The following is a 6,588-nucleotide window of genomic DNA, read 5'->3' on the forward strand; positions in this document are numbered from 1 at the left end:
TTTGGAGGCAGAGTTTTGCTCTGACACCCAGACAGGAGTAAAGTGGTGTGATCTTGGCTCGCAGCAACCTCTGACTCCTGGGTTCAAGAGGTTCTTATTCCGAAGCCTCCTGAGTAGCTGGGACAACAGGCATGTGTCACCACACCTAGAAATTTTAAGTATACCTTAAAGTATGCTCTGATTCCAGATGTTTGCACTGAGAGTCTGTTTAGTTTTTTAGAAAACCTATTTTTTGGCCGGGCGCGGTGGCTCAAGCCTGTAATCCCAGCACTTTGGGAGACCGAGACGGGCGGATCACGAGGTCAGGTGATCGAGACCATCCTGGCTAACACGGTGAAACCCCGTCTCTACTAAAAAATACAAAAAACTAGCCGGGCGAGGTGGCGGGCGCTTGTAGTCCCAGCTACTTGGGAGGCTGAGGCAGGAGAATGGCATAAACCTGGGAGGCGGAGCTTGCAATGAGCTGAGATCCGGCCACTGCACTCCAGCCTGGGCGACAGAGCGAGACTCTGTCTCAAAAAAAAAAAAAAAAAGAAAACCTATTTTTTTTGTGTGTCTCTGTTTTATGAAAGTAATATAGTTTGTAGAAAATTTGAAAATACAAAAGTTTGAAGAAAATAACCCATCATATCACAACTCACTGTTAATGTTTTATTTTATTGTCATCTTGTCTTTGTTTATAAAACACAATTTATAGATTTATGTTAGTTATTATGCATATATAAACATTATATATGTATATTCCTAGTTTTTTACTTTAATTTTGCTAGCAAATTTTGTGTGCTTTATGTTTGAACAACAAATCATTTTGCACTCTAGTAACCTCTGGACTTGTCTTTTTTCTGTCTGTTACACATTTACTTGACAACAAGAATCCTTGTGTCAGGTCAGCATAGGACCTTTGGCCACATTTCATTTATACAGCAAATGCCCAGGACGGGGGATTACACCATGTTTCCAATATGCACTAGGTTAGAATATCCTAGGACATATGTTTTCATTTGAATAGCTTAACATATAATCTGATCACTCTTATGCAAGATAGGATAGAAAGTAGCAATTCTAGTTTGCGCCAGGGGCTGTGAGTTTCTTAAAAGACCCGAACCTGATATGGGGCCATTCCATTAAAGATACTCATAGAATGGTCTATATGCAGTCCTTAAACATGATTTTCAGAGAATTTATGATCATTTGGTCAAATGCTCAGAATCCCCAGTTGATGTGGCTGTATTTATACAAATTGATGACCTGATGGTCTCTAGGGCTCATGGTTGGCTGCAGTTATGGGTGGAGACTAGTTCATTCAGGAAGCTAGAAATTAGGAGGGAGAATCAGAGACTAGTATTCAGGGAGCTAGAAATTAGGAGAGAGAATCAGCCACCATCTCCTCCACATTCTTTCCTTTTTTGGAACTTTGCTCATGTCTGTCTGCATCAGTGGAACCTAGACCTGGAATCTCAATTGTGTGATTTTGTTTCTAGAAACCATAAGTCAGTGGGCACTAGAGTAAGTTCTTATCAGGCTAAGCTGGAAAGAGATAAATAACATTTCTGAGCCTCACTGATTTAAGTGGAATTCACTAGAATTCCAAGGTCTCTCAGTAATTAAAGACAACTCTGAAAATTCAGAGACAATTCCATTTTTGTCTCAGTCCCTTAAAGAACAGTCGGATTAGCAGAAACTGACTGTGATGTCAGCTACCACTATTGCCAACTTCATACCTCATGTCAATTAAATTGCCAGTTACAGGCATTATGTACTTTCACAATTTGTAAGACATTTCATGTTTCAATGATTTTTGTCTGACTGTATAGTCTTGGATTAAAGACTTCTGACAGAGGAAGACACTGTAATAGAGCACAGCAGATAGACACCCGTGTGCTGCATACTTTCAGTCATCAGTCAGTTTCTCCACAACAGCAATCTTGGACCATAGTCATGATAGACGTAATGGAGTTGCCCAGGTCGCTCATCATCACCAGCATGCTACTTGGTTCATCGACCAGCCCATCTGCTTCAAAGGGAGGCTGGAAAAGACTCATCCCACGGGAAAAATGTTTATTCTTTCAGATGAAGAAGGAAAAAATGGAATCATACTATTGTGAGGTTTCACTGAATAATTGTGAGGCTGGTTTCCAAAAGCACATTGATTATTGACTGCAGATTGAGATAGATCAGGAGGTTCAGTTCTGTGTCCTGAATGTCTAACTTCATTAGCCATTAATGGAGCCCCTTCGTGAAGAAATCTCTGGAATCTTGGAAGTGTTGGAAGAGTAACAGCCAAGTCAACCATCATGTGTGCATCTTATGTCCAGTTTAAAGAAGATAACCATCCTTTTGGTCTTGGACTTTACAATGAAGCTGTGAAAGTTATCCATGAATTCCCTCAATTTTATCCTTTAGGGATTGTGCAACATGATTCGATCTTGATGAATTTTCATATGATTGCAAATGAGCTACATTAAATACTATTAGAGGAGACCTTTCTTGTTTGAGGGAGACATTTCTATGCTTTCTCATATTCAATTTGCTTTTTTTTTTTTTGAGACAGAGTCTCATTCTGTTGCCCAGGCTGGAGTACAGTGGCACAATCTTGGCTCACTCTGACCTCCACCTCCTGGGTTCAAACGATTCCCATGCCTCAGCCTCCCAAGTAGCTGGAATTACAGGCACCTGCCACTATGTCCGGTTACTTTTTGTATTTTTATTAGAGACAGAGTTTCGCCATGTTGGCCAGGCTGGTTTTGAACTCTTGGCTTCCAGCGATCCGCCCACCTCGGCCTCCCAAAGGGCTGGGATTACAGGCATAAGCCACTGCACCTGGTCAATTTGCTCTTTTTAAAATTTTATTTGTCTAGCTTTAGATATTCCAATCTAGAGGTTTTGGCCGAACTGATATATTGACAGTTCTCACCTAAGTCCCATTATAAAGAATTGCTTCTACAATATATGGTCAGATTAGATGCAAGAATAAAGCAGTTGTCTGAGTTTAGGTTTCTATTTTATTAATAAAAACTAAAAGAGTACACACTAAAAATCCAGCATAGTAAATATCAACATTCTCTAAATTTATAAACTTGAAAAGTCAGAACCTTTTAGTGAAGTCATGATGCACTACTCAAGATATTGTTAACCCAGGTGGGTCAGAGGATGAGGGCATTTTCAGTTTAGGAGCAGCTATAGCATAGGGACTTCAGAGCCCTTTAACTTTAGAAGGTCTAAGAGAAGAGTGGCGATAATAAACAGTAATCATAGCTAAATTGATTAAACATGTCCAACATACTGGGTACGGTGTTGACCACTTTAACGTGTTGTCTTCGTTCATCTTCATCACAACCTTACAAGGTAGTTAGAGTGATAATTCCCATTTTGTAGAACACAGAGAGGTTAGTGGCTTCTCCAAGGTTATGGAGCTATTAATGCCAGCACCAAAACTTGAACTCAGGTCTGCTCAAATACAAACACATACTCGACAAATACATGCCCTTAAACTGTAAGCTTTGTGCGTTTCTCGTTGGTGATTAGCCTTTACATCTTGGCAAATCAAAGGCGAGGTCATTTTACCATGCTCGGATTCATTGACATTCTCATAAAGCAACACAAGTCAAAATTTAAAGTAGAGGGTATGAGCCTTCTCCTGCTGTTATTCTTGTTTTCTTTTCTTTTTCTTTTACTTTTTTTTTTTTTTTTTTTGAGACGGAGTCTTGCTCTGTCGCCCGGGCTGGAGTGCAGTGGCCGGATCTCAGCTCATTGCAAGCTCCGCCTCCCGGGTTTACGCCATTGTCCTGCCTCAGCCTCCCAAGTAGCTGGGACTACAGGCGCCAGCCACCTCGCCCCGCTAGCTTTTTTTTTGTATTTTTCAGTAGAGACAGGGTTTCACCGTGTTAGCCAGAATGCTCTCAAACTCCTGACCTCGTGATCCGCCCATCTCGGCCTTCCAAAGTGCTGGGATTACAGGCTTGAGCCACCGCGCCCGGCCGTTTTCTTTTCAATTCAGGATTCTGTAGGCACAAAAACACAAAATGATGTATCTTTTAGTCCCAGGGTGTGCATGTTTTTCTGATCATTTAAATAATTTTAAAACACTACAGACAAATCTCACTTATGCTTAGATCCTGAATAAAATATTAGCAAATAGAATAAAGGACTACATTAAAATGGGATTTGAAATATTGGTAAATGGAATCCAGCAGAACATTTCAGCAAAGCAAGTTTTTTGTAGAAATGCAAAAATAGCTTTAAAATGGGATTAATAGTATATAGTCAGTCAAACAAATAGAATTAAAAGCCTACTTTCATCCTAATAAATGGTTAAAAGGTATTTGACAAAATTCAACATCCATTTTTTAAAAAGTTCTCATAGTAAAAGAGGCCTAGATTAATATTCTTCACTTGATAAAAAATATGTGTATTTCAAAGCAAATACTAGTATCCCTTTATTTTTTATTTTTTTTTTATTTTTTGAGACAGAGTTTCATTCTTTTGCCCAGGCTGGAGTACAGTGGTGCAATGTCAGCTCACCATAACCTCCGCCTCTCGGGTTCAAGCATTTCTCTTGCCTCAGCCTCTTGAGTAGCTGGTATTACAGGCGTGCACCACCAGACCTTAGACCTTCCTAATTTTTGTATTTTTAGTAGAGACGGTGTTTCACCATGTTGGCCAGGCTGGTCTCAAACTCCTGACCTCAAGTGATCCTCCCGCCTGGCCTCCTAAAGTGTTGGGTTACAGGTGTGAGTCATTGTGCCAGGCCTTAGTATCACATTTAATAATGAAACACTGCCAGGTGAACGCCTATAATCCCAGCCCTTTGGGAGGCCAAGTCGGGCAGATCACCTGAGGTCGGGAGTTTGAGATCAGCCTGACCATATGGAGAAACCCTGTCTCTACTAAAAATACAAAATTAGCCGGGCATGGTGGTGCATGCCTGTAATCACAGTTCCTCGGGAGGCTGAGGCAGGAGAATTGCTTGAACCTGGGAGGTGGAAGTTGCGGTGAGCTGAGATTGAATCATTGTACTCCAGCATGGGAAACAAGAGCGAAACTCCATCTCTAATAATAGTAATAATAATAATAATGATAATAATGAAACACAATAACACTAGTTTTTTCCTATAAAAATTAAGCAAGAAAGACAAAGATATGTATTATTGTACTGTACAGAGAGCACAGTTCTCGATATAGTATTCAAATTTCTTAGATTCAGAGCTTAGCAAAGTGCCTGGCACACAATAGAAACTCAATTTATTTGTTAAATGAATTAGTGACATTGAAACAAGAAGTATAAATTCTGGAATAGAGGAGGTGAAATTATTGTTTGCAGATAATACAGTTTTGTTTAAATAGAATTAATTTAAAAATGACTAGAAATAATAGGAACATTCAGAATAGTGGCTAGGTTCAAAATTAATATACCACCACCTACTCCACCTTTGTGGCCTCCTGGGCCACCTATGGGTCCTCCTCCTGGACCACTGAGACCATCTGGAATGCCAGGCCTCTGAGGGCTTTTACTCCAACATTTACCTGCAGGACCACCACTAGGCTGACTCCCTGGCCCTCTCCCAGGCCCACCTCCAAGTCTTCCTCCTGGGAACCCCCACCAAAGCGACCTCCCCCTGAATCTTCAGGTATCCCCCTTTCTCATTCTGGAATGATGATCTTGGATGCCTCCACATAGACTTGCCCTCATCCATCCCTGGCTTTTCCCACCAGCTCCCTTGCCAAACCCTGCGATTTTCAGTGCCCCACCCAACTTGATTCGGCAACCCAAGGTGGATGATATGAGTGCAGCCACCATTGAGAAGAAAGCCACGACAACCATCAGTGCCAAGCCACACATCACGGCTAATTCCAAGGCAGAGGTTACTTGATTTGTGCCCGCTGCACTGAGAGTAGAACAGGAGATTGAAGGGATTACTGCCACTCCTCCAAGAAAAGTAAGTGGATGATTCTGCTGTGCCTCTTGCCAAAGCAGCTCTCAAATCTGGTCCTTCTAATTCCTGTCTCAGTTTAGACCAAGGATGATGTTTATGGGGCTTTCACGAAAGCTGGAAGGGTTACTGTGACACCTTATTTCAGTTCAGGGCTCTCCTAAAGTTTAGCTTTGTTCAAAGTTCACTGCATATAAGAGAGGGTGTCTCATTCAGAATAGATTGGCTATTGAAACAGTGCTGCCACATCCATTCCCTTTCATGCCACCATTTTCATCCTGTTTCTTCCCTTTTCCCAGTTATTTGGAGATTTGCGATTGAGGATCTCAGTTACTTATTTGTTTTGACTCTCTTCTTCTGTGCTGTGGGCTCTGGAGCAGAGATTTCTGAAAAACAAGCTTATTTTAACTTGACTTTTGTTTTTGAGTTATTTTTGATATTTTCCTGTAAATATTTTGTAATATTCTACTTGTAGTGAAATGGATCACAATGTCATTTTCTGATACAAACCTGGATCTGTGGGAAGAAAACATACAGTTCTCTGATTAAAATTATTTCCCAAGCAGAGCCTGAGGCAAGAACAAAGTGCTGATACTTTCTTCGGGCTAAACTTGGAGTGTTTTATGGGAAAAATAAGTAAATGTCCCAAATCAAGAAA

The 6,588-nt window shown here is 40.8% G+C and overlaps 2 pseudogenes; both read left to right on the forward strand.

Annotated features, from left to right (window-relative positions):
• The first annotated feature begins 1,938 nt into the window (after positions 1-1,938).
• LOC117088542 lies at positions 1,939-2,465 on the forward strand (annotated as a pseudogene).
• A 1,100-nt stretch (positions 2,466-3,565) lies between these two features.
• On the forward strand, positions 3,566-6,094 carry LOC117088543 (annotated as a pseudogene).
• Positions 6,095-6,588: the final 494 nt, after the last annotated feature.

The sequence above is a fragment of the Trachypithecus francoisi genome, unplaced genomic scaffold, assembly GCF_009764315.1.
Source record: "Trachypithecus francoisi isolate TF-2019V2 unplaced genomic scaffold, Tfra_2.0 Lachesis_group10, whole genome shotgun sequence".
In the NCBI taxonomy this organism is placed as follows: Eukaryota; Metazoa; Chordata; class Mammalia; order Primates; family Cercopithecidae; genus Trachypithecus; species Trachypithecus francoisi.